We start from the raw sequence: 27,218 nt of genomic DNA, 5'->3' as shown, positions 1-27,218 counted from the left end.
ACTGATCCAGACCCCCTGAATGTGGGTGTCAGTGAGGAGGCCTAGGCAATCTGTGGGGCCTTGGGTAGAAGATCAGTATTTATCCCTGGCATATAAATGGACTTTTGGTGCCCATCCCACAATGAGAGATACACTCTCAGCCTGGACTCTTGGGGGAGGGTCTAGGCCCTGCCCTGGATGAAATGACAAACTATGGATATCCCTATGGAGGGCCTCACCCTCCCTGGGGAAAGGAGTGGGGATTGGGGAAGGGGGAGGGGAGGTGGTAGGACAGCATGGGAGGAGGGGAGGGAAAGGGAGAGGGACCTGGGATTGACATGTGAAGCAACCTTGTTTCTAATTTAAATTTGAAAATAAAATAATAATAAAAAAGTTCTGTCAGTCATGCACCAGCACATTTGTGTTTGACAAATCTGTTTTTATTTCTTACAACAAATGAGAAGGATACAAAATTAACAGCTTGAAATGGCCACCGCACAAGCTGCTGCCTCCTTCAACTAAGAAGATAACTTTCCAGAAACGAACTCTATTTTTCATATCTGTATCATTCCTCTATAGTCTTGTATGTCTAGAAGTGATTTCAAAGAGAAATGTCATTTTTTTTGCATGGCTTTTGGCAGAGCAACAGTTTCCCTAGGCCAACCAACAAGTGATACAGGGCAAAGAGTCCCAGAAAAGAAAACTAAAGAGCTAGGCAGATGCAAAGTCAATTGTGAAACCAAGTTAACAGTGGGTGACAAAAAAATATGCGTATAACACCAGGGTAGGCATGGGAAGATATGCAGTTTGCTAATAGGTGTGGATATAACATAAATGCTCAAAGCAAAGGGTGTAAAGTAAGGTGAGAGATAAATTAGTCATATTGCACAGCTGTGGTTCCTGAAAGGACTTGGTGAGAGCCTCACCAAGAAGACTAAGAACAAAGACAGCACTCCCCAAAAAGGAAGAGTCATCACAACAATTACAAGTAATCAAAGCCCCTATGATGACAAGGCCACATGTGCCTGTTGGGTTATGGCTGAGGACATCTTGGAATTCAAATTAACAGTTTGGATATCTTAGAATTCTGCTGTGTTTGACTTCAAGTTGAAGCAGGAAGAACGACAGTTTGCCTTTCATTCCCAAGAGCTCGACAGGATGCCTAAAAGGGAAGATGGAGCATAATTTGTCATCTGAAAGCAGTGCGGGGTGAATCCTTCAAATGCTTGAGAATTTTGTGTTCCCTAGTTTTAAATTGCCCTGTAATTTTCATTATTAACCAAGTCATTTTACAGTTGCATTTTGCTGTAGCTGAAGAACAATAGCTTGCTATCTTTCATCAGATTCTTCCATCTTTAGTCCACCCAATCTGCATACTTAGTCTCTCTACTTCTTCACTGTAGCCTTTGTAATAATAATAATAAGATCATCATAGATGCCTTCTGATGTAAAGTAAAGTCACCAAATGGATTTAATTAACAATCTGCAAATGAGTTCCTCGAATCAAGAATCAAACATTTGCTTCTTTAGAAGCCCTGGGTGATGACCACATTTCCCGATGGCTGCAAGGGTGGGAGAGCTCTCATTGCTTTTCTTCTCCAGGAATCCATCCATTCTATTTCCCCCATCAGCGTCTCTTTCTGTGGAGATCAGAATTGTTACACCTTCCCTCTGGTTTTCTGAAGACCTGTGAGAAAACTCTAGAATATTATAAAGCATAGCTGGTGTGCTTAAGGTTCCATTTCTTTGCATTTAATGCACCATAAAAATAGGAGGAAGACCTGTGTAAAGTGGAAATTGATTATTTAAAATCCCCATGCAATTTTGTTCATTTCAGAATAAAGTCCAACCCCCCCCCCACTGACATGTGGTCTGACCATTGCCTGTATTGTTCAGGCTTTCCACATCCAAGAGGTGCAGAAAGGGTTCATTGCTCAGACAGTGAAAGCTGATTATCTAATAGACTCCACTGAACCAAACACCTCATAGGCATACAATACAGTGCCTGCTCCCTAGGACCTTTCCTGGTTCTATGTTTTTCTTTCAGTCTGTAGAGTGGGTATGGACAGGAGGTGACAGCTTTGCCTGTCTCCTAGACGTCTGTCACCTGAGCATAACACCACCATTGAGTTTTCATTATTTGCATACATATCATTCTTCATGGCTACATCATGACTAGGCATGCAGGGACTTCCAGGACCTCTTTTTGTTAGATCCAAAGCTTTAGCAACTAGCCTAACATGTGGCATAAAGTGAATATTTCCTCAATGAAAAATTAAGTATATTGCATGTAAGCTCAGATGAAACATTCAGATTTAGGTCCAACTCAGTTATTCTGAGTCTCACAGTTCCTCGTCTGAACTTCTATGACCCTGTTTTATGAGGAGTTGCTCTGTTTTGTTTGTTTTTGTATATTGTCTTGCTTCTGTTTAGGGATTTCTCTTGTTCTTGTCTTTTGAATTTACTCAAACCTTATCTATTTATACTTTTTATACTTTTATTTTGGCCTTTCTAAATCTTATATAGATAGAATATGACTAGTTCATTAAAAAGTAGGTTACTTAGCAATAACCTTGATTTTAGAATATAGTGGTCCATAGAGTTTCAAATTTCTGTACTTTTAAAGCTAAGTGTTAGTCAACTTGTTTCTCACAACCACAAATGTCCCTATCTTTTTTTTCTGAAATTAAGGTACACAGACAAAAAACACACCCAAGAAAAGAACCTTTTGACTGTCTATAAAGTACTTCAGTAAATGTCACTTTCTCTGGTTACAGGATTAATGTAAAAGATGGTTGGGGGTGTCTGTAGGGTATGTTTAAATATCTCTGAGTATGGCCCTTCACTGCTTGAAGGCTCAAGGCAAATATTATGTATAAAGCACACTGTAAGACAAAAACAGCACACCAGTCAAGTGGAAGCAGCTTTGAGACACAAATAATATAATCATGCCACATCTTTGTATTGTGAGTGCATGTGTGTGTGTGTGTGTCTTGTGTTTGTGATATCTTTATCTGTGTGTATGCAGCAACTTTAAGTTGTGTATATGTCACGTCTTTGTGTATGACATCTTCATGTATGTGTAACATCTTTATGGTGCGTGTGTATGAGAGAGAAAGAGAGAGAGAGAGACAGACAGAGAGAGAGAAAGAGAGAGCAAAACTTGTTTATGGTGTGGGTGGGGGTATGGATGGGTGTCAGAAATAACTTGAAAAGCAGTCTTTTTAGTTTGCCAGCAAAGGGAGCAGTCTGCCTTCACCTTTACTAGACTTTGTTGAAAACAGATGTTCATTTGCTCTCTTATGCCATTCATTAGATTCAAAAAAAGGTTTTGTAAATTTTTAATTATGTATGACTGAATTTGAATTTGATTATTTATTCATCCCAGAGTATATTCCCCCATTTTACTGGATGGAAACCAAATGAATATAAATGATTCTTTTATAATTAGTTTTAGGGTGGTGTGTGTGTGTGTGTGTGTGTGTGTGTGTGTGTGTGTGTGTGTGTGTGTGTGTAAAATTTTGCTGTGTATACCAGACTGGGATTGAAGTCACTGTATTGCCCAAACTGACCTTGAATTCCCTGCAGTCTTCCCTCCGACTTTGGCACCCTCAGTGCTGGGATTATAGGTGTATGCCACATGCCCACTGATAAATGATTATTCCAATCACATTTAAACATGGTAAGTGGTAAATAAGTAGTACAAAAACAATGCACCTGGGCTAGATGCAAGCAGGAAGTCTCATGTGCACTGCCTTTCTTCCCCTCTTCCTCACAGCACAGCGACTCTTTTACTCCATGCTAATGTCGTCATTCCTTCACAAGATCACTTGCCAGTCTTTTGGCTCTGGTCACACATCTTCTTTTCTTCTGTCTGTACTGGTTTTACACAAAGATATGGTGTAATCGCCTGGAACATACTTTAAACATTTTATGTTTAGAAATTTTCTGTTTTATTCTTTTTTATTTATTTAAATCTCCTTGCAAATTTAGACACTATAGAAAACTATTATTTGTCTCATAATGGTGTGTTTCACAGTCTTTTGTGGAAAATAATGACATAATGATAGTGCTCTCAGACCTATATTTTCTACTTGATAAACTAGCAATTATATGATTAAAGCATTTTTTAGAAACCCACATTAAGTATATGATACTCTAGAAATCAGTCCATCATGTAATTACACAGTCAGGGAAGAAATAATTTACATGACTAAAAACCATCTGAAACAGTATCTGTGACCAGTCTGTGATTTTGTAAACGCGTAAAGAATAAGAATATCAAATGGTTCAATATATAATGTACTTTTAATGATAGAGCTCTAACTTCTGTGTTTTTAAAATTAGGTTTCAATTTTTATTTTTTGTCATTAGTAACAGGAAGCTATACCAAACTCTGCTGGAAACATGCTGGATACATTAGGAGAAATCACATAATTCTGGCGATTTCTTTCCAAAACACAAGCACTTACAAAGAGCAGAGACAAGTAGATGAGGCCTCGGTGTTTACGTTTCTGTGATACACACCAACTTTGCAGTGATTTTTCCTCAATAGTCTAACCTTCTGGCTTGATGACAAGAGCTTCACAATTTTCTTGAAAGTCAAATCATAAATCAAAGTACCAGTATTGTGGTCAGTTGGGAGAGATATAAAAATGTCCACACACAGCATTTTATTAGAAAACAGAAGGGGCATTAGCAGGATGTACCATGGGTCCTATCAGGAAATAGTCTGAGGCCCCATCTTCAAGACCAAGACAGGTTACTATATACCCTTCGTTGATTTGATCAGCTCTTTAAAACCAATTATCAAGCTTTCTACACTGTTCTCTGAGGAAGATTCTAGAAGCATCCAGAAGTCTTCCTTAGGATTCGCCCTTCATAAGAGTAATCCCACAAAGTTCTATGGACTAGTATTGCCTAAAAAGGAAGTTTAGCTATATTAAGAAGCAATAGTCAGTTATTTTACCATTTCTGGGGTCTTTTGAAGAATAAAACTTGCATATACTCAGACTGAGTTGCAGTTATAAAACATAAATCTCTCTAAGTCGACACAGAAAGGGCTGGAGCGATGCCTCAGTGGAAAAGAAACTTGCTGTTCTTTCACAGGACCCAAGTTTGGTTCCCAGCACACCTGTTGGGTCACTCACACCCACCAGGAACTGAAGTTACAGGAAATCAGATGCCCTTTTCTGGCTTCTGCAGGGCCCACACACATCTGTGCATACATTCACACAGGCATACATACATAAACATGAATAATTTTTTGTTTTAAAGAACACATAGGAAACCTATAAGAAGGTATAAGAAGGATCCCTCTTCAGCCAGGACTTGATAGGACATATGTGAATTAGACATTGGGTCGCAGGAGTAAAGGAGACTTTTATAGATATCTACATGCTTTCTGTGTGGTGTGTGGTGTGTGTGTGTGTGTGTGTGTGTGTGTGTGTGTATGTGTGGTGTGTTCATGGGTGGATGTGGTATGTGTATGTGTGTGGTGTGTATGTGTGTGGGTGTGTGGTGTGTGGAAGTGTGCATGGTGTGTGTATATGTGTGTTTGGTGAGTGTGTCATGTGTAGATATGTGGTATGTGTGTGTAGGTATGTGTGGTGTGTGTGTATTTGTGTGGTGTGTGTGTGATGTATGGGTGTGTATGTGTGTGGTGTATGTGGGTTCTGGTATGTGTATGTGTTTGGTGGCTTGTGTTGTGTGTGTTATGTGGGGGGTGTGATGTGTGTTGATCCATCAATCCTTGAATGAAGAATACATGTGATGGAGATGCCCTGAGACACCTGATAAACTCACACACCATCATAGGACACAGAACAGCAATGAGAGGCAGGTGGGGCAGGGACATTATGTACGTTTTACCAGTTAAGAGTCTTTCACTCTTGAAGGTAAGCAGGAATCCATCCCAGGTCTTGTGGGCTTGTGTCATTTGTTATAAACCAGAGTCTTTGTTTTCATGATCTCTTTTTTATTGTTATTGCATACTTATATGGATATGAATTTACAAATATATCCTTAAATATAACTTGCTCAATCTATGTAATGTTACTTTTATGAATGTTTTCAAGGCTGACAATTAGGCACTGAACAAGCATTTGGTTATGATGGAAAACGAGCCACGCCAAGGATACCGGGAAAGGGGGATAGTACTATATTTTCTTTAAGAGAGAGAAGTCACTTACATGAGAAGCCAAGAACCAAGATCAGCACACTCTGATCTCTGACCATGAGCGTGGCCCCAAGAGATCGTGTGCCTCCTTTTCCCCAGCTCTTATGTCCATACTACTTACCTGTGACCACGCCCAAGCAGGCGTGCTCAGGAGTGCAGTGCCTAAGATCTCTCCCTACAATTTTATGTACTTTTCCTTGGGGAAGACCACTCTTCTGCTTCTGACACACCTCAATTGTCTAGAGTTCTTTGTGTAGAGTTGAGGCCCCATGGGCTATCCCCTATCCACTTAGGCATATCCATTGGTGCCATTGTTTTTCAGCTTGTTTTATGCAGTCATTTTGGTGAGACATTTTTGGTGTAGCTTCTTACCTTACTAGGAGAGAGTCTCCCTGTTCACTGACTTTTTCTAAAATTTCACAGTAAAGTTCACTGAAACAGGGCATATTGCAACAAACCATTTGAGTATATATTGAATGGAGCTTAGACTCTTCTTACAAACGTACATACCAGACCCTTCTTACAGTCTTACACACCACAGTAGACTGTCTCACAGTTATAAATAAATGAGAGGGGCTGTAATGACATTTACAGTATACAGTTAGAGGATCTAGTGTCTGCCCCTGACTTAGTCATCTGCTCTATGATTGAGAGCTCTAGTGCTGTCTTCACACTTTTAGCATGGAAACCATGATTTCTGCCTTACAAGGTACTCAAGAGAATTAAATTGAGCATGTAAGAAAAAGCACCCAAGGATGTATATAAATATAAGGAAGTCATTTTATAATCACTAGTGCTGAAACTATAGTGATAACCAGTGAAGAGCACAGTGCTAAGCTTCTGGTCTACTATGGTGTTGTGTCTGCAATCTCAGAACTTGGGAGACTGAAGCAGGGCAGTCATCAATTCAAGGCCAATCTTGGCTATATAGTAAGACCTTACTTATTTGTAAAGGCCAAATAACCAGAGTCCATACCAGATTCACCTTCATTCATAGGCCTTGATTTTTACTGTCTTCTGAGATGAACCCTGAGTGACCCCTGCATTCAAGTCTACTTTGATCACCAAAACATCTGATTCTACCTAACTGGCCTTATAACAATTAGAGTAATAGTAGTGAGTTCATTCTAAATTCTTGTCATGTGACTTGATTGCTTCATTCGTCTTAAGAAGAAATGGTATTTTAAAATCGCTATCACATACTAAATGTTGCATTACACTCAAGAGTGGAAGGTGTAATCTTTGTCTATCCATGGGAAAGAAAGATAAAGCTTAACCAAAGTTATTACAGAAAAAAAGGCTAAAATACAGCTGTAAGGAGTGATCTCAGTGTGGGGAACATTATCAGATTATAATGCTGAGGGAAAGTTTGAGGGAGGGATAACTTCCCTGAAGGTACCATATTCTAAATTCAAAAAGGGAGGTGGGAGGGAACATGGAGCCTTGATGGGAGTGAAATATTGCAGTTGAGACTGATGCCTGGAGAGGGAACATGGGACAAGTGGCAGGAAAATGGAAGAACAAGCCAAGCTTGCCTCCAGGTGAAAGAGATTCTAACCCTAAGAGCTAAAGCAGTGGAACCATGGCCACTTGGTTAAGTTCTTAGGACAGGAAGGACCATGCAATAAACCGCTTGAGAAAACCGTTTGAAGTGGGGTAAGAGTAGTTGTTGACAAGCTGCTTAGGAGGAAGCCTGGCTTCCTTATGCCTGAGACTAAATCCCTGAGCAGGGCAGCTGAGCCAGAGGTTTTGCAGGTGCTGGAGAAACAGCTTGGGTCTCATAAATTCCACCTCTTTCCCTTTTGTTGCTCAGCTCATCATTCACATAAACGCACTTTCCTTTTGGAATATTCTAGAGAATCCCAGTAAAGGTTAATGGTGGGTAAAATGGTGGATTCCACACACATTTAAATTCATGAGGGAACAGTCAAAATGCCAATTCCTAAAATAATTGGTATTATTTCTCTCTAGGTGAAAGTCCTTGTTTGGTACTGCTATAAAAACAACACTAAAAAAAATCCAGTGAAACACATTTTTACTAGGAAAATGGTACAGATAAACACCATTTATAAGAAATTACATTAAAAAGTGGCAAAACCATAGAACTCAAGCTAAAGAAAAGAAAATACATGCACAAAATTCATAGGATCATAGACAACACATCCAATAATAATTTTAAAGTCACCAAAGGCCTTGCCTTTGGAATCTGCCAGATCAGAGCCACTACACTGGGAACATTGGCTCCTATAATTGGGCCACTAAGCAACTGTGGGTTTTTGCCTGATGGTCAAGGCACTGCCTCATAATTTCACAGCAACTGAGAAAATTCACATACATGTGCACACAGGCACAGATACCAACAGTGCTAAGACAGGCTAAATCCATACAGCTCACAGAAGTAGGCAGAAAAACCAAAGGAATCCCTCTCTGCCACAAACAGGCACACATGACACCCTTTAGAATTTTTCTCTAGGGTAAATTTTTCTCTCCTAAAAGAAAAAAAATTAAATCATTGGCAGCCTGACTCTCCCTGAGTAGAAGTGAGACATTAATTTCAATCACGCACATTGAGAAGTTATTGCACGGCAGGGATTTCCAATTACGTAATGCAGAACCAGAACTCTGCCTTGTCACTTGGCTGCCAGGATCCATGGGTGAGCTGTGTAACACTCTTCTGTCATGTAGCTCATGTGAGAAAAGAATTCTGCTGTTCCAAGAAATGGCACTCATCTTGGAGAACTTCCCAGTTACACAAAAGAGCATAATTTTCACATTATCCCTGGGCATACTGTCTGAGATGGTAAGTATGTGATAGCTTTATGTGTAAATTATAGAGGCAATTCTACTAAGGAAAGGCACACAGACTGACTGCTCTTGGGTGGTATCAGTGCAGAGAAACAAAATAATTTGTTCTTTGATTTTTGTGAAGTGATAGCTAAGCCCTCCTATGATAATCAACAGACACTTGAGGGTTAGATGGTAGATAAGGTAATTGCATGGTGATTATCTATAGAGCAAAACAAGAGCTGGAAAGCTATGTGGAGATGAAACTAACTTGTCACAGACTAGTTCATTATTTGTGTTTTAAGTCCTTCACAGTTTAAACCGAGTGTTTATCTGTTTTTCCTCAAGGACTATATATACTATTTGCAAATGGTATACACACACACACACACACACACACACACAAAAGAGAGAGAGGAAGTAACGGCTGTATCTTCCCTATTTGGTGGCAAAATTCCATATTCAATGTACACTGTGTGCCAGACACAGGGTTAAGCTGCAAGAAAATCTTGTGTGCTTTTCTGAATCAAAACTGTGTCTTTTCCACATTGGCTGTCAGTATCGTTTGGAGGGTTTCTCCGTAGTTGTTGGACCGTGTTATGCAGCCATATACCAACTTTATTTTAACTAAAGAAAATGGGAATTAGAAAACAAAGGTAGGTAGAACAATTTTCATTTCTCAAGTGTTTATCCAGGTATTACTCATATCCAACCCCTATGATAATTTAGTCTCTACATTTCAATCTTCATTGTAAATCAGCTAAACCTGGGGCTCCTGGGACAGATCCTACACATAAAGAAAGAGACTCTTCTTGCCTCTGTTCCTACCTCCAAGTGTATTCAGTGTTCATAAGGCAATGATGGGATAGTTCAGACTGATTCAAAGTACTGTGATGGTAGAGCCCAGACCAGGGAAGGGGCAGGAGTGGGTAGAGAAAATGGTGTTGATTGACAGCCTGGAATATAGTCTAATTCTAAGCAAGATTGCAAGTGTGTTTGAAGCTCTAGCCAGAAGATTTTACCTACTCCAGTCTTCCAGCCCAGAGTCTACAAACAGCTTCTGAGTTATGAATTTTACATTTATAATTGTCTACTTTACAGTGGGGCTGCGATGGTACACATTTAGTAGAAACCCTGCTTCAAATTCTGAAAGTGGATCTCTTCTGGTGGCAGGATACCACCAGAAAGTGAATATATATATATATATATATATATATATATATATATATATATATATATGTGTGTGTGTGTGTATGTATATATATATATATATATATATATAATTACCGCATTGAGCTGCATCTCAGAGCAAAACTTGAGCAGGATAACAATGCTACAGAGTCCTGAGTCACTCAGCCAAGGTGCTCAATCAATTGCATTAGATGTGCATCCAGTTTTACAGTATTTTCAATTTGCAAGTTTTATGGGAACATTGCTCCATCCTAAATTGATAACTGATTGAATTTCTTACACCAAAGTCAAGATGATCCATTAAAATCTGTCAGATAATCACTCTTATGCTCAAAACTTTCTACCACAAACACTCTTACGCTCAAAGCTTTTAAACACACTTGTGTTTACTAGTTGTATGTCAACCTGTCACAAGGTAGAGTCATTTTGGACAAAGGAATATTAGTTGAGAAGATCACACACACTAGATTGGCCCACGAGAAAGTCTGTGGTGCTTTTCTTGATTAATGATGGATGTGGGAGGGCAAAGTTCACTGTGGGCAGTGCCACTCCTGGGCCAGTGGCTGAATAATCCCTGAGGAACCAGGTCAATAAGCAGCACTCCTCCAGGGCCTGTGCATCAGCTCCTGGTTCCAGATTCCTGTTCTGCTTGAGTTCCTTCCATGACTCCCTTCAATGGTGGACCGTGTTATGAAGCCATATACCAAAATAAATCCTCTCCTCCCTGAGCTGAGTTAGTCATGGTGTTTTGTTGCAGCAATGGAAACCCTACCGAGATAACAACTCTATTCAAAGAGTAAAAATCTAGGTATGTACAATACTGTATAAAGCCTGAACAATGACATTAATTGGCGGTTTTGTTTTAACTTCAAAATGTAAATTATGGTAACACATACTTATCATTTTTAGCTTACTGCTATATCCCCATCACAAGGTTAGCACCAGGCATGTGTAGCTGCAGGACACTTCATGAGAAAGCAGTAACCAGAACCTGATGGACAGTGCAGAGAAGGAAAGAGGAAAAGGAAGCCATTTTATATTGTATAGTTGCCTCACCTCTCAATGTCTTAGTAAGGATCATCTTATGGCTGGTTGAAACTGCCATGGAGAAAGTGAATAAGGATTAATCCCTAGTTACCTGGTTATAGATAGGGCAATCTGATCTACTAAAAGAAGAAAGGGGACAAGAACTTAGATCATAAACTTTGACAAACCCAGACATTCAGACACCAAATTTTGACCAGCATTTTTACTTTTAGAAGACTTAATATCTGAATCTATCCCCACAAGACAAGTGACCATGTAGCAGAAAAAAGGAATCAGAATAATGAATTTATCATTAATAATTTATTCATTTATCAGTTATATAAACTTAAATTAATTATTATTAATTTAATAGTTGTAGTTTGATCAGTTCTATATGTTATGTAAGAACTAAATAATATTGGTTACTAAATGTTTAGCAAATTCCAGAGTCTTGACACTTCAATATACAAAGAGAGTATTTTCTCTTTTTAAATATTTATTTGCAAATATTTATAGGATGTAGTATGATAATTCTATACATGTATAATGATCCAGTGTCTTGGGAGCCCATTATCCAACTTCCCAGTATCCCTCCTCCCCTACCCGCCCTTCCCAGCTTGTATTAATGACTACTAAACATTTTGAATGAATTTTTCAGTATCCACATATGAGAAACAATATTTTGTAGTTGTTTCTCTGTGCTTTTGTGTTTCATTTACCATAATGTCTGCTAGTTCTATCCATTTTGCTGTAAACATTTTGCTGATGACATGCTGTTATCCCCCCTCACTTTTCTTTCTCCTCTTTTTTTAAATTTGGGACAAGACTTTACTTGTGCAGTCTACACTGGCCAAAGAATGTCAATCTCCATGCACATGTCCCCCGAGTTATAGGAATACACTACTGAATACTTTTAATGGTCACTTAATATTTCATTGTATTTTTTTCATTCATCTCATTCTATCCTTCCATGTTTAGATTCCATATCTTAAATAATGTCACTAGAACAGAAATAGACATAAGCATGCAGGTACTTCTCTAATGTGTTAATGTCATTTCCTTTGGATATGTAGCCAGAGTAGAGTAGCTGGATTATGTGATAGGCATTAGTGTTCCAAGCATTCTCAAATTGTTCTCCAAGAAGGATGCTCTATCTCGTAAGTACCACTAACAAGTGTATAACAGTTCTCTTTTTTCTAGTGTCACCAATATTTCTTATCTTCTAATCATTTTAATAACAATTCTTTCAGGTACTATCTTGATATGGTATGGGTTTTAATTTCTTCTAAAAATATATATTAATATTCTTTGCACATATTTAATTGGATTATTTTGCGGTTTACCATGGGGTCTGAGCCAAGGGTTAGGGAGCCTGCATAGGACCAACCTAGGCCCTCTGCACGTGTGACAGTTGTGCAGTTTGGCCTGTCTGTGAGGCTCCTAGCTGTGAGATCAGGACCTGTCCTGACTCTTAGCTGGCTTTTGGGAACCTGTTCCCCATACTGGATTACCTCCACCAACCTTGATGCAGGGGGCTGAGCTTGGTCTCACCTTTAACTTGGTGTGCCTTGCTTTGTTCAAGCCCAGCGGAGGCCTGCCCTTTCTGAATAGAGACTGAGGAGAGGTGGATGGGGAGGCAGGTGGATGGGGCCGGGGGTGGGGAGGCAGAAGGACAGGAGGGAAGGGAAACTGGTCACTATGTAAAAATATGAAAAAATGTTACTAAAATTAAATTTATTTTAAAAATTCCTGGATATTTTGGATATTAGTTAGCTGAACAACTTGTGGATTTTTTTTCATTGTGAAAACTGTCTCTCCTTTTTTTTTTTTTTTACTGTTTCTTTCATGGAATAGATGCATCATACTTTGAAACAATTTATTTTGTCTATTTCTACTTTTATTTGCTGTACTTTGGAGGTCTTAGAAAGAAATCTGTTGCCTATAATGATATCTTGAATTATTCTACACTTTTTATCTTACTGGTTTCACAGGTTAAGGTCTTAATTTAGATTTATTTACTTATTTATTTATTTTACGAATGAAATTTGGAAACAAAGTATCAATTATTTGCAGATGTTCATATAAATATCAAGTCCTCCCATCACCATTTATTGAAGAGGCTACACCCTCACACTCTATCTGTCCAGTGTGTTTTTGGAATCTTTGTCAAGAATAAGTCAGCAGTAAATGTACAGGGTTATTTCTGGACACCCTGTCTTTTTTTATTGGTGTGTGTCTATTTTTGTGCCAATACCATTAAGTTTTGATGACTTTTCCCTTGTAGTCTACTTTGAAAGGTTCTCAAAAGTGAAAGTAAAAAAGGCTAAGTTTTCTCCAGGTAATACCTCCTAAAACAAATAGATTACTCTCCAATCATGGAGGTTTGGTATGTATAAGTAAGTAACAGTGAAACTATTGTAGCCCTAGAAAGTCATATCAAATGTGATTTTATTTTAATTTTACTACATTTAAGTGTGTGTGTGTGTGTGTGTGTGTGTGTGTACCACTGTATATATGTAGAAATCAAGGTTTGCTGGGCAGTGGTATCACACCCCTTTAATCCCAGAATTCAGAAGGCACAGTCAGGCGAATCTCTGTGAGTTCTAAGACAGTCTGGCACACACAGTGAGTTCCAGGATAGCCAGAGTGGTTATTCAGAGTAACATTGTCAAAAAAAAAAAAAGCAACCCCTGCCCCCAAAGAAGAAGTCCAGTCGTAGAAGTTGATTCAATGGTTCCCTACTTCCCCCATGTATAATTCTGGTCATGAGGTTTGGTGGCAGACACTCTAGGAGCCATCTCAATGGGCACAAAAGTGATTTTTAAATCAAACATGTCCTTATTTTGTGTGGCATAATACTGGATATCTGTATATAGCAGGCAGCCTCAAATTCTAGGTAAACAGTACTGAGTAAAAAATACAGAGGCCAGCTTACAACATTTTTGAAGAGCTATAAGATTACAAAATAAAGTTGCAAAGTGATCAGTTTCCATGAGCATAGTAAGTAGGCAGTGTGAGAGCAAATAAGATAAAACGCTTAGCAAATAAGAACTGTTCTTGTTATTTAGGCCAAGATTTGAAAGATAAGGGAGGCTGGGCTGTAGCACAAACTCAAGGAAGAACATTTTATATGGTGACAAAATTTTAATGCTGTAAGGAGTTCAGTATTTCCTCCTAGAAAGTATTGATGCCAGGCTAAGAGGATCATAAAAAACAAACAAACAACTAAACTCTCCAAGATATGGATGATCAGATCTTTCATACTTGTAAGACATTGTAAGTAGTTCAGATTTTTATTTTATTTGAAACAGGAAGTGTTTTTAAAGACTTTCAGGAAAGCCTGCTTTGACCTGCTTTCCTCATTTGGGAGCTCACTATAGGTGAGCTGTCTACAGTAGGGTACTTTAAAGAGGGAAATAATTAGGAGAGTTTTGTATTCATGTCACTGAATGAACACTGTTCTCTTGGATGACTAGGATCACAGAAATGAGATGAAGCAGAGGAGATAGATTGAAGATTTAACCTGTTATAAAACCCCAAAAGATGGGCTTTAGGTCATGATGGGGATCAAAATGGACTTCTAGATCTCAAGTTTAAGCAAGTACATGGTTGGTGATGTCATATATGAAGAGGTAGTAGTTCTCAGAGAAGAAATTAGAGTTCTATTCAGAGTCAACTTGGAGGTTGACTGTGAGTCACCAAATAGAGATTTCCTGATACTAAATACAGAAAATTAGTTCACAGCTCCAAAAGACGCTCCACATGGTAGCACAGGGAAAAGGAAGTTTCTAGGTGCTCTGTGTTGAAGAGATAGACGTTACGAGTCTAGGTAGATTAAGAAGCCCATGATGGGCTATAGCTCAGTTGGTTAAGTACTTGCCTAGAATGCACAATGTCTCAGATTACATCCCCAGTACCACATAAAGCAGGCATGGTAGCACACTTGGAAAGTAGCTCATGGCCATCACTGGCTTTATAATGAGTCCAAGGCCAGCTTGAGAGTAATCAGAACATATTTCAAAAAATGTGATGGTGTTGGGGAAGCAAGAACTCTCTCAGCAAGTGTGAGGGTTATTTAAGTGTCAGAATCCATGTAAAATCTGGGCAGATGTGGAAGCTACCTATGACCCCAGCACTCAGGAGGCAGAATCTTCAGGGGATTCATGGAGTAAAAACTGGCTAACCAGACTGACCAATCAGTAAGCCAAGGTTCAGTTAAGAGATTCTGCCTCATTGAGTAAGGTGGAGAACAATTGAGGACAACGCCCAATGTCAACTTCTGGCCTCTACATATGTACTTGTGCTAGTATACACTTGCATATAAACATGCATATACACACAGACATAAACAACAAAGAAACAAGATGGCTGTAATTCACAGGAAAACAAAAGAAAACGAAAGAACTTATGGGAGTCACACTGAGTCAACACAAGTCTGAAGAAACCTCTGCTTTAGTACTAAGTGGTGCTCTGGTCACCACAGGCATCTCAGGAAGAGAGAAACCTAGAAAAAATAGAGAGAATAATTCTTGAAAGCTGTACAGGGTGAAGATTATCCTATTTGCAACAGTTAGACAGCAAAAATTCCATAATCTAGAACTCTGAGCAAGTACTCTCAAGGACCTTACCTTAGTACTGGGAGTTTCCCTTGGCTAACACTACTGTGATGCCACCTGACATTTTGAAAACAGGATCTATATGGATAGCATTGCTTTTCAATAACTATATTCTAGAATGAAGTTCATGAATTATCCATTAGAATAAAAAAATACCCAATAGGAGCTGGGCGGTGGTGGCACACGCCTTTAATCCCAGCACTCGGGAGGCAGAGGCAGGCAGATCTCTGTGAGTTCGAGGCTGGGCTGGACCGATAGCCTCCAAAACAATACAGAGAAACCCTGTCTCGAAAAACCAAAAAAGAAAAAATACCCAATAGGGTAAAATTCACAATGTCTCCCATCTAATAAAAATTATAAGACATATGAAGAAAAAGGAAAATATGACACACTTAAAGAAAAATGATGAAATAAATACACAGAAAGCAATCAAGAGATGATAGTTGGAGTTATCACACAAGGGTAATTCCCATATTCTAAAACACTGAAACAGAGACGTGAAAAATGTAAAACTGACAAAACAAAACTGTCATGTCTGAAATTTTCAAGTACAACAAGTTAGGTGAGTAATGCATTACATATTTTTAAAAATAAGATACAATGGACTAGAAAACACAACAAAAGAACTATCAAAATAAAAACCTGAAGAGAGGACAATTGAAATATAAATAGTTCTTCACCGAGATAATTTAAAACTTGACATGTAAATGCAAAGATTGAAAATAACCTAAGCAGTTTTTAAAAATTGAAGATCAGCACTACCTCATTTCAAAATAAAGATCACCAAGGAGATGGGTTTGGGCATAAAAATAAACAGATCACTAGAACAGGAAACAGGGCATAAACATCCACCTACCCACATATAGACAAATGCTGTTTTCCATCAGTGAGAAGAGTCTGTTCAATTGAAGAAGAACTCTGTCAAAAAATTAATATCACATATTTTCAGATTTTAATGTAAGAGAGAAAATAACCCAACTAAAAATGACAGAATATTTGAACAAATGCTTGTCTAAAAAATGAATACAGATAACATTTATATCATTTATTACTGGAATATTCAAGTCATACCTGTTGAATATAACAATACACAGGTATTTTTATAATTAAAATTAACAGATTGACCAAGCTAAGAATTTGCAGGATGGGGAACAAAGATCTTTCCTATACAGCTGGCAGGAATGAAAAATAATAGTCACACTAGAAAAAATGTTTGGAAAATTTCTAAAAATTAAAACATAAAGAGTTCGGGCTTCTATCTGAGGTATTTGCCTAGGGCAGATCAAAACCCACAGTCACAGAAGAGTTTGTCCACCAGTGACCATAACAGCTGTGTGACTGACAGTCCCAAACTAGAAACAGCACAAATGCCGCCCAGTTGGCAAGTAGATATTTGAGGTGCAATGGGGTCCTACCACTCAGCAATCACTGGGATGAATTATTGAGAAATGCAGCAGCGTAAAGACCCAAAATAATTAGTGTGAGTTAAGAAAAAAAAAAGCCAGGCAAAAAAGTGTTATTTGTGAGGGAGTGGGAAGAACCTGAAAACGACAGAAGGTATGAGAAGACTTTTAGTTTTCATTACAGTCGTTGTTCTGCTTGGGATGATAGTCTCACTCGTGAGAATATGCAGCAAAGCATACCAGAGTGCACACTTTAAATATGCACAGCGCGTTCTATGTCTATTGTTCTTTACTGACTTTGTTAGGAATGAATCCAAGTGGGAAAGCAGAATGAGGAGAATGAAGTAAGCACATTTTGTTTAGTCTTGTTTAACTTTTTATTGACTCGTTGTGGATTTCGCATCATGCATCCCAATCCCACTTACCTCCCTGACCCCTTGCTTCTGCCCTCTGCCCTTTCAACTTCTCACCCAAAACAAAATTTCAAAGTAAAAACAAAAAACAAATTAAAAACTCTCAGCAGTATGGTCCAGTGAGTCACAAAGCACGCTCTTTAGTCCGTACATCTTTACTTGTAAGTGTTCATTGCAATGAGTCATTGGTCTGGTTCCAGGCCTCTGGCTTCAATACGACTACACTATCGATACTAGGCTCTCACTGGGGCTCCTCTTGGATATCCTATTGTTGCCTTGTGTCATGGAGATCCTGTAGCTTTGACTCTGCAGGTTCAGCGCCTTCATATGCTCCAGTAGTTCACAGATGATGTGTGAGGGTTGGAGCGGGCTACCTGGTAGTCCTGGTTCTAGGTCAGGGTGGTACCTGGATTAGTCAGCCTGCCAGCTTTCCCTCATTGTTGCCATTCAGGTGAGATCTCCAACACTGCCTCAACTAGCTCAATGCAGCAGGCAGCAGGGAGCAGGGCCAGCTCTGATCTCACACCCTTGTATCAGGCTCACCCACATTCACACCACCAGGGCCAGCTCTGCTGTTTTCCCAGGCAAGGGCAGGGCTTGATCGCTGGATTGCTGTACTTGGTGAGAAGCAGGAGCAGCTCTATTGTTTCACAGGTGGCAAGGGGTGGAAGGTGGGGGGCATATTTTCCTTACCCTTGCCACCTCATGGCATATGAGGGAGGGGGCAAGGGAAGCTTCCCTGCTCTCATGCCCACAGGCCTGGCTCCCCAGTGTACACCTCCGCACCCTTCCCCATCCCCAACAACAGGGTCATCTCTAGTGGACTGCACAGATGAGGTGCTCTACTGGCTCCCCATATGCTGCAGCCAGTGAGGGGCAGGACCAGCTCTCCCATAGTGAAATTTCAATGCTCCCATTCGTAGGGCCCCAGTGCCCCAGAGCCCAGGGTCACCTCTCTTGCCTGCCATAGGTGGCAAGGGGCAGGAGGGAAGGGCTTTTTGTCCCTCACCCATGCTATCACATTGCAGACTGGGGTGGGGGTGAGGTCAATATTCCAACTCTCAAGGATTCTAATTTTTCCAACAGCCCCTCCCATGTTGCTTTCTTTTCTTTCTTCTTTCTTTTTTTCTTTCTCTCTTTCTTTTGGGTAGTATAGAAATGCTTGATAGGTTACTATCTCCTCCTGTTGGCTGACTATGTGTCTTCCGGTGCAATTGTGAATTTGCATGTTTCTTTTTTCCACTTTCTTCTCTCTCAAATCGCTTCCTATGTGGCCTTATCACCACCCATGTTTTTAGCTCCAGCTTCCTAAACTATTTGTATTTCTATGAAATAAAGAAGCCTCTGGGAGTAAGCCATACTGTCTACCTGACTAGCTCTGTTTATTTGCTAGTTCCTGTTGAACCTGGATAGGTAGGGTCATCTCTGATGCTTAGAAGGCATGTTTGTTCAACAACAAATACACGGACAAGGTATAAACCTTGCAAATAGTCATGCCATGATGATCTGTTCCAGTTTGTAACAATTTATTTGAGGGACACTTTTCATAAAAACATACATCAGCTTGTGGTTGTCAGTCATGAGCAGGTGTGGAAAAGCTGTGGGAAATGACATTTGAGAGTAGACTCTCAAGCAGTGTGAATTCACTTGGTGTGAAGTCGGGACTTCAACATTCATCTCTTATCAACTTCCTGTACAGCTTGAAGTAAACCAAAGTAAATTAAAATGAAACATGTGACCAAAATCAGAGAAGTATGCCTATGATACTTCGCTATTGTGGAGGAAACCAACTTTAATTGGGACCCTTAAGTTATACACTTCCTGGGCAAGATCCAAGCTTTAGGTTCATCTTAGTGTCTGAGCAAACAAGGGGAGTTAGAAATGCTTTGTCCATGTATATGCTGCTTATGGAAGAATATGTTTCCTCTTTTCAGAGCATCAAAATGACTCATCAAGTTCTTCATCTAGGTCACAGTTTATAATTAATAAAAAGTGTCACCTATAATCATGCATTACAAAAGGTTAGCTTTCACAAAGCAGCTGTCTTAAAATTTTTATAGGAATACTTTCTTTGCATATTCTACACAAAATGTTAACAGATACAGATATAGCTGTAATGATCAGAAATTGTGCATAAATCCAACTTTTAAATTTCTATTGAGATAGTGCATACATGCATTTAGTAAAGAAGAGAGTATGTTTGAATATTGATATAGATAGAAAAATGTAAAAGAAACTGGGATTAAGTGATGGTAGAGAAATTAAACATTTTTCAAACTTCTTTATCATGTTAGATAATGAATATGTGGTTTATACAGTAAAACAGCAAAAGGTTTCCTACACATAGTAGGTTTCAAGGCATACATTTTTAAGTGTTTAGTTTTAAAAGATTTCCACACTAAAGTGTAAACACACATGTTTTTCTTAATCTTTGAGTTTGGCGATGTTTTTCATAACTGAAAGCACTTAGTGGCCACTCTCAGTGAAACTGCCCTTATTGCTTTCTTGCTATAATTCTTCTAGCACCTTCTTATACTTATCAAACAGCAGATACTATCAGTGCACATGAACAGTTTACCAAAAAACCCATTCTCTTCAGGATTTGATAAAGCCTACTTGAAAGGAATCCGCATTCATGGAGTTTTATCATGTGAGTAGAATATGATAAATGTCTGGGGAGTAAGATTACAAGTACAAGGTTAGTAAGTCAAGGACATTTATAAAAAGCGTTATCTTAATCAGTTGTCCATCAATGAGCCTCCAAGCACACTGTGTGACAGAATACTTAAACACAGGAGAAGGAAGAATCTTCTACGTACTTCATTTCAATTACTGTAAGATTCTCTAGCTGTGATCTCAGGCTTACATGTTGAAAGTTCTTTGTCATTGCTCAATAGATTTTCCTAACACTAATTTTCTCTATTAACAACATTGAAGTACATGATTTGTGTTTAAAGTTTGAAGATATCGTAAAAGAGTAAGCACATTAGATTTTGCTATTAAGCAAAATACTAGGGTATTTACTAGACTCTACATTTTTTAATTAACTTAAAAAAACATGTCTATCCAAATGTTACAAAGTTGAGATCTAATATCTGCACTAACTTTTTCAAAGCACACTCAAATTACAAAGACAAATTCATAATGAAAGCGAGTTTCACCTCTGGTTAGCAGGCACAAACTTTCCCCTTGAGTCTAAGATTGTAGTTTCTCAGCTTGCTGACATGATTTCAGAAGTCTATGTTTGAAACACAAACATTCTGTAGGGAGAGGACTTAAGGAAAAGCACCAGCCTGTGGAAGGGCCACCATGATCTGATGCTGCCTGACCCTTTCAATCCAAACAAAAACAAATTAAAGGATAATGAAGAAGGGGATTTCTCCATTCACATTTCTTGAGCTACCCCAGCTCACATGATCAAAAGATTTAAAGCCCAGCTTTTATCATGAAAAGAGACAATGACAAACAAATAGGATTTGGTGCTGCTCCACAACTAGCACATATGCAGGTTAGAAATGCAAAATCCTTTTGTTGTTTTAATTTGTAACGCCCACCTCCATTTTTTCTTGTGCATATTATGTATATTTTTTGACAAAATTATAAAATTTGCATTCATATTTATTTTGATGGGAGAAATTATTTTAAAAAAACAGTGCTAAATCTCAGAAAATGAACTCCAAATTTATTTTGTACAGTTTTGTGGCTCAAACAACTCTTTTTCTCTTCTAGAAAAAATAACGATTAAACTAATTTTACTGGATACTGATATGAATGGCTCTGTCTTACTATTCTCTTGCACATTATGCCATTGATATCCATTTTTAAAATAGTAACAAGCTGGAAATCCTATGACATCTGCATTGTAGCAAAACAAGTGCATCTTCTCAAATAAAAATCACTATGAAATGTTTATCACACTTTCAGGATGCTTAAAGGTAGAAGCAGCTTTGCAAATCATTCTGTTTAAAGTACAGATGTCTGTCTAAACATCACCATCCAATGTCAATGAAGAGGAGCTAGTGCAAAATAGAACCAAGACTAAAGAATGTGAAAATTCAAGCCACTGAAAACTGTAATATGGGTTTTCTGCCCATAAATTGTGTTCTTAATTACTCAAATCATTTATTTTACCTTTCTTTTCACATGTTTAAGACCATGCCACTTTACTCTCAGAAGTTTGTGAAACACAGTAGCCCTGACTTAACGTTATCTTCCGCTGGGGCTCTCTTCCCTGGTTCAAGATTCCAATATGTAGAATCACTTTGGTAGTCTCAAATGCCCCCAGAAAGAGCAGGTGATGGCTACAAGAGCATTAAGTACTCATGGCATTACAGTACAAATAAAGAACATCAGTAAACGACAAATGTCTCCCCTGCTGCCCCACCCTCACCCCCCACCCCTGTCCCACCCATGCCCACAGGAATTCACAGAGACTTCAAATGATAAACATTCAAGAACTGACCACACTGTCAACAACCTTAGCTTGACAGAGCATTCACATGGAATTCCAGAGAGAATTAATAATAAACCAAAGCTCAAGAGTTGAATGACAAGTTAAAGTAACAGTGCGGATGGAGAAATGTCAGACTGAAGTTTCTATAAAGTGCATTGGCCACTTCTGCATCCATGCTTCTTGGTTACTAAGTTTGGAGATACTCAAGTAATAGAGGGTCATCGCATCCTCCTCAACTGCATATGCTCATGTCATTGATAGAAAAACTTCACCTAAGTATCTATGTATAGTTAATACTGCTCTCTCTCTCTCTCTCTCTCTCTCTCTGTGTGTGTGTGTGTGTGTGTGTGTGTGTGTGCCCATGTGTCCGTCTTTCTCTCTTTGTTGCTTTCTCTCCTTTATGTTTTTGTTTATTTCTTTTGTTTTGCTTTTTTTTTTTTTTTTTTTTTTTGCTGCTGCTGTTCACTTGCTACTAAAAACTATGAAGCAGGTCCTTGATTAAAGCACTTTTCTTGCATGTTAACTCTAGATCAGCATAAAGGCCCTACACTCTTAGATTCTAGTGGAGGGGACAGGCAACATTTTAATAAACAACAGGATATGATATTTTTATGAAGCTAAATGAGAAGAGGGTAAGTTACAGGAAATTAGTTACTTTAGATGGTGTGATAAGGAAAGTTGTTTGGGAAAATATGTGTTCAGAAACCTGAAAAGAAATTGAGAAGTAAGCCATAAGGATTAGCAATACAGTTGTGAGGAGTAATTAATAGTAAGTGGGGATGCTATTGTAAGTGATGTGCCACGAGACAGAGACTGGAAAGGGTGCCATCAGATGTTGGCCATCAGCCAGGTGACACAGCTTGGTAAGTGCTTTAGGAAATGCTACTGGAACATTCACAGATATTGCTAGGGCAGTCTCTCAAAGGTGATCTCACTTGTCAGCATTCAGTCTATGAAAACCGGCTGACTGTCTATGCTCAGTTGGGCTTGTGCATCTACAAAGCTGCCTGCCAACCATTTAAGTTTGCTTTTGAAAATCTGCCTGTAACTTGAAAAGGTATGAAGAGAATAATGTTATAAATGCTGTATGACTGCTAATATTCCTCCAGAGTCTGCTGTGTTTGTTAAGCCAACACGTCTAGATAGTAGATCCATAGGCAGGAAACAGGAGAGCTTCACAGGCTGAGAAAGTCTAGTATAATCTCACATCCAGTAACTTCTGGAACAATAATTTCCAGGGCTAAAACAGGAACTTCAGATTAGTTTGGTCAACACAAAGCTATTGGAAGTTGCCGAAAGGCCCAACATAATCAACAAGGCGGAGTTTTCTAATGTTATGTTAGATAGAAATGGTCTTGCAAATAGTTACGTTCCTCAGTTTAGAATAGAGTTACTTCCTCATGGGTCATGTTAAAAAAATTGAATATATTTGTGGGGAGGTTTGAAATACTAAAAATACTGAATATATTTGACATAGTTATTTATATACAATGCATACAATATATATTAGAAGCCTCTCAGTTTATTTCATGTATATAGAAATGTATCTAGTGTTCATACCTGCCCCTCCAAGCACTTTAGGTTAACAACATAGTACCCTGCTTACACCAATACATCACTCACTCTCTTCACTAAGGCTAACTATTTACTGTTGCTCCAGCCACCGCCAGCACCTTGAGCAGTTGGCCACAGATTGCTATGCTAAGAAATGCAAAACATCACAATCCTAAGCACACTCCTACTAAATGGACATTGCTTTTGTAAAACTTCCTGCTAAATTGTTGATCTTCAACTATAATTGTTATAAGGCAATTTAAACTAATAAATATGTCCATGGTGAGTAAAAAAAAGGAGTTTGTGTTCATAGTGGCTGTGCAAACTTGCCTCAAAACTTCTGGTTTCTGCATCTTGAGTTACAACCTTCCTTCCAAACCCAGAGCTCTTCCTTCAATCTACACCACAGAACCTGCTTCCATCTCACATGGGACGCTTGGGAACCCAGGATCTGTCTCATGTCCCTCACACCCTATGTAATGCCACATAAGCCAGGCCTGCCTGTCCCTTCCACACCCCACAGAGGGCCCACCTGCAAGGCTCTTCCTATCCGTGGGCCAATGCCTTTACCAGATTCCACTTGAAGATACCTTCCGTCCTGTTTTCTTTTCACTTACCTTGTGCAGTCTCATCCTCGTGACCCTGGTGGTGGCTTTGGGTGTTGGCTGAAGAGAGAGCAACAGCAGTTAGAAGGTGATTTCCTGTAAAGCAGGCAATTAAACCACGCTCGGCTCAGGTCACCTCGTACTCAAACCGAGAAGTCAGCAGCAGGGCACCTGCAATGGAACCTCTGACTGGCTTTCTTCTGAGTCACTTTTCAAAACCTATTTTCCGACTTACAAGTCTTTTCTGAGAGCCTCCTTTCTGTCAGTTATCCAGGAATCGTTAATTGTGCCCCTCACAAAAAAATGGACACTTTAATGAAAGGATGGTTTTAATGATGAAAGATAAATGAATTTTTGTGGCCTGGAGACTTAAAAAAATACCACGGGCTAGGAAAAGATAGGAGGAACATCTTTGGTTCTTACTTGTGCTTGCTAATTAGATGAAGGCGAAGGGATGGGTGTCATTTATCTTATTCAGATGAGAAAAATCTGCTGAGCTTAACAAGTTAGAAAGCTCCATTCAGTTCCAAATTTCTACGTGCCAATCTTGTTGACAGTCAGGATTGAGGACACTTAGTTTAGATTTTCTGTCCTTCTTAAAATCTCTCTGCAAATCTAAATGAATTCTCTTAGGCATCAGCACCCTGCCTAGTGAGCACGGTATTATGGGAAAATATGAATGGATGGAGTCTAATGTGGGTTTGGGTTTGTGTTGGTGAAGACTGGACCTTAAAGCAAGTGTATCGCAGGGAATTAATCTGAAACCCAGAAAAGTGTTTGCCCCGTTCTTTAAAATATTCTATCTAGTCAGACTAGATGAAGACATACCTACTCCCATTTCAGCTTTATTATGAATTTGCATATACAGTTCCAGAACACTGGGTTACAAGCAAGCATTTGAAACAAAACCTGATTCACTAGAGTCTGCTTGCAGCCAGTATATCTAGCAAGATTAACTTGTTTGTACCTGTACATTTTGAATGTATCTATAGTCTTATTTTCATGGGTTCCACAAGAAATAACAGAGTTTGATTAGTATCAGATCAAAACTTCTCTACGAGTTGTCTTTCTTCTCTTAGGAAGCAGGAAATTGAAGTACCTTTAAATCTATCTTTCCACCTGACACAAATCCCATACCTAGGCGTGACATTCTGCTATCTTGGAGCCTTCTTTGTAATGTCAGCTTTAGTTATGTACATTCATTTTTGAATTGAATCAAAAAACTCCCCACTTAGTTCACTGAATCCCCTCATCTGGAAAAAATGCTGCAATTCTTTAAAGGGTTAGTACTTTGTTCTTAGCTGTAATTACATATGTTTTCTGAACTTACCCAGGGAAGATGAAAATAACTCCTCAAAACAGACAAGGGCACCAAGCACAGCCCAAAGCCCAGCTAGGTAAAACAGTGAATTTATCAGACTTGCTTGTAGAAGCATGTCAGTTCCCTTAGAGGAGCATAAGTAACCCCGAAGCTACCCAGCTACTATAAGAACTCCATCTTCTGGCCTAATATATACACATTAATTGCCTTGGTCATGGTGTCTCTTCACAGCAATAGAGCAGTGACTAAGGCTCCAATTCAGTGATTTACCTGACCTTTCTTATTAGTTAGGATAACATAACTTATGTTGAAATAGCAACTTCCAAATCTCTATAGCCTGAAGCAACAAAAGATTAGTATTTTTTTCTTTTCTTTTCTTTTTAATAAAGAAGATTTATTTAGGCTCTTATTTTCAGACCACAGTAACTTGCCCATGTTACTTTGGATCTCTGACAACACAGTCCATCATGTGAGGATCATACATCAGAGAAGTCCTATTCACCACCATGCAGAGGGAAGAAATAAGACAGCAGGGAGCTATTGCTTCCAATACTTCTCCGTGGGACTTGTTCCCAGAAGCCCCACCTATAGAATCATATATTAAACACACAAAAAAAGAGAGAAAAAAGGTTTGTGTTTCAGTTTGTCTATAAAATATTAACCCAAATTATTCTAATTTCTTTTATTCAGGCAAAGAAAGGTTTGCTTCTCAAACAGGAAATAAATTCCATTTCCCCAGGTTGGTGGTTAAAGAAAATGGCTAATTAAAAGGCAAAAATAATAATAATGATGATAATGATATTATAATAATAATAAAAGTGGAACCATATAAACACTGAAATTTGGGGAGAAAAAACAAGTATGGTAACTAATAAATGCCCACACAGTGAGTGGCTTATTTCTACCCAAGATCACAGTTACTCAATTTTAGTGTGGAAAAGTGATGTGAGTGTACATCCCACTGAAATTCTCTTCATCACTGGCCTGGGTGAATGGGAATAGAGGTACTTCAGCCCTCTTGCTTGCTATTCCTGCTGGCCTGATCAGACACAATTAGTGTAGGCTATTAGGTAAGGCAGAGATTGGGTGGCTCGCCAGTCAAATTTACTATGGAAACAGTAGACATTGCCACTTCTGACAGTGCTGTGAGGAATTAAACAGTGGCATTAGCTGGATACACTTAGACTATGGAGACCCAGGTAGTCACCAGTTTAGGTCCCCATCCTCGAAAAAGTGGCAGGTAGAGATGCACTAGCCGACACTAATAGCACGAGTGAGCTGGAGGCTCTGGCCAGTACATAAGCATTTATAGGGCTTTTGTTTTTTTTTAATCCATCAGGCCATATGCTGCCAGGCTTTCATGCAAATAGACAAAATTACAAATAATAAAAAAGAACCAACTGTTTTAGTGGTCAGCTGTTCTCTATCCTCATTGCTATCCATGTGAGAGGCCAGTTAATAAAAGGGGGGTCTTGGACTTCCATTGACACCAACCTAAAGCGATAGCTGCTTCAAGAGCCAAGTCTCATTGGAAGCATGTTAAACCTCTGCCCTGGAGTACAGCCATGCCAAGTGTCTATTTGGCTGGGAAGCAAGGCTCCTGGCCCTCCAGCTGGCCTGGACACTGGGCACAAGGCTTAAGTGCTCCCTGCAGCTGAGGCCCATTGTCCGCTGATGTGAGAAGAGGTAAGAGGT

At 39.0% G+C, this 27,218-nt stretch overlaps 1 long non-coding RNA gene across 1 annotated transcript in view; it reads right to left on the bottom strand.

Moving 5' to 3' along the window:
* Positions 1–397: 397 nt before the first annotated feature.
* Positions 398–27,218, bottom strand: part of LOC110342608 — a 50,533-nt gene continuing 23,712 nt past the window's right edge. The window contains exons 3-6 of the long non-coding RNA XR_005877232.1: positions 24,215–24,262; positions 16,631–16,692; positions 3,697–3,899; positions 398–1,666 (exon numbers count right to left, since the gene is read on the bottom strand). This is a non-coding gene — a long non-coding RNA (uncharacterized LOC110342608). The remainder of the gene's footprint in view (positions 1,667–3,696; positions 3,900–16,630; positions 16,693–24,214; positions 24,263–27,218) is intronic.

This window comes from Mesocricetus auratus, unplaced genomic scaffold (genome assembly GCF_017639785.1).
Source record: "Mesocricetus auratus isolate SY011 unplaced genomic scaffold, BCM_Maur_2.0 Super-Scaffold_100004, whole genome shotgun sequence".
In the NCBI taxonomy this organism is placed as follows: Eukaryota; Metazoa; Chordata; class Mammalia; order Rodentia; family Cricetidae; genus Mesocricetus; species Mesocricetus auratus.
This window is presented reverse-complemented; position numbering and strand designations above follow the sequence as displayed.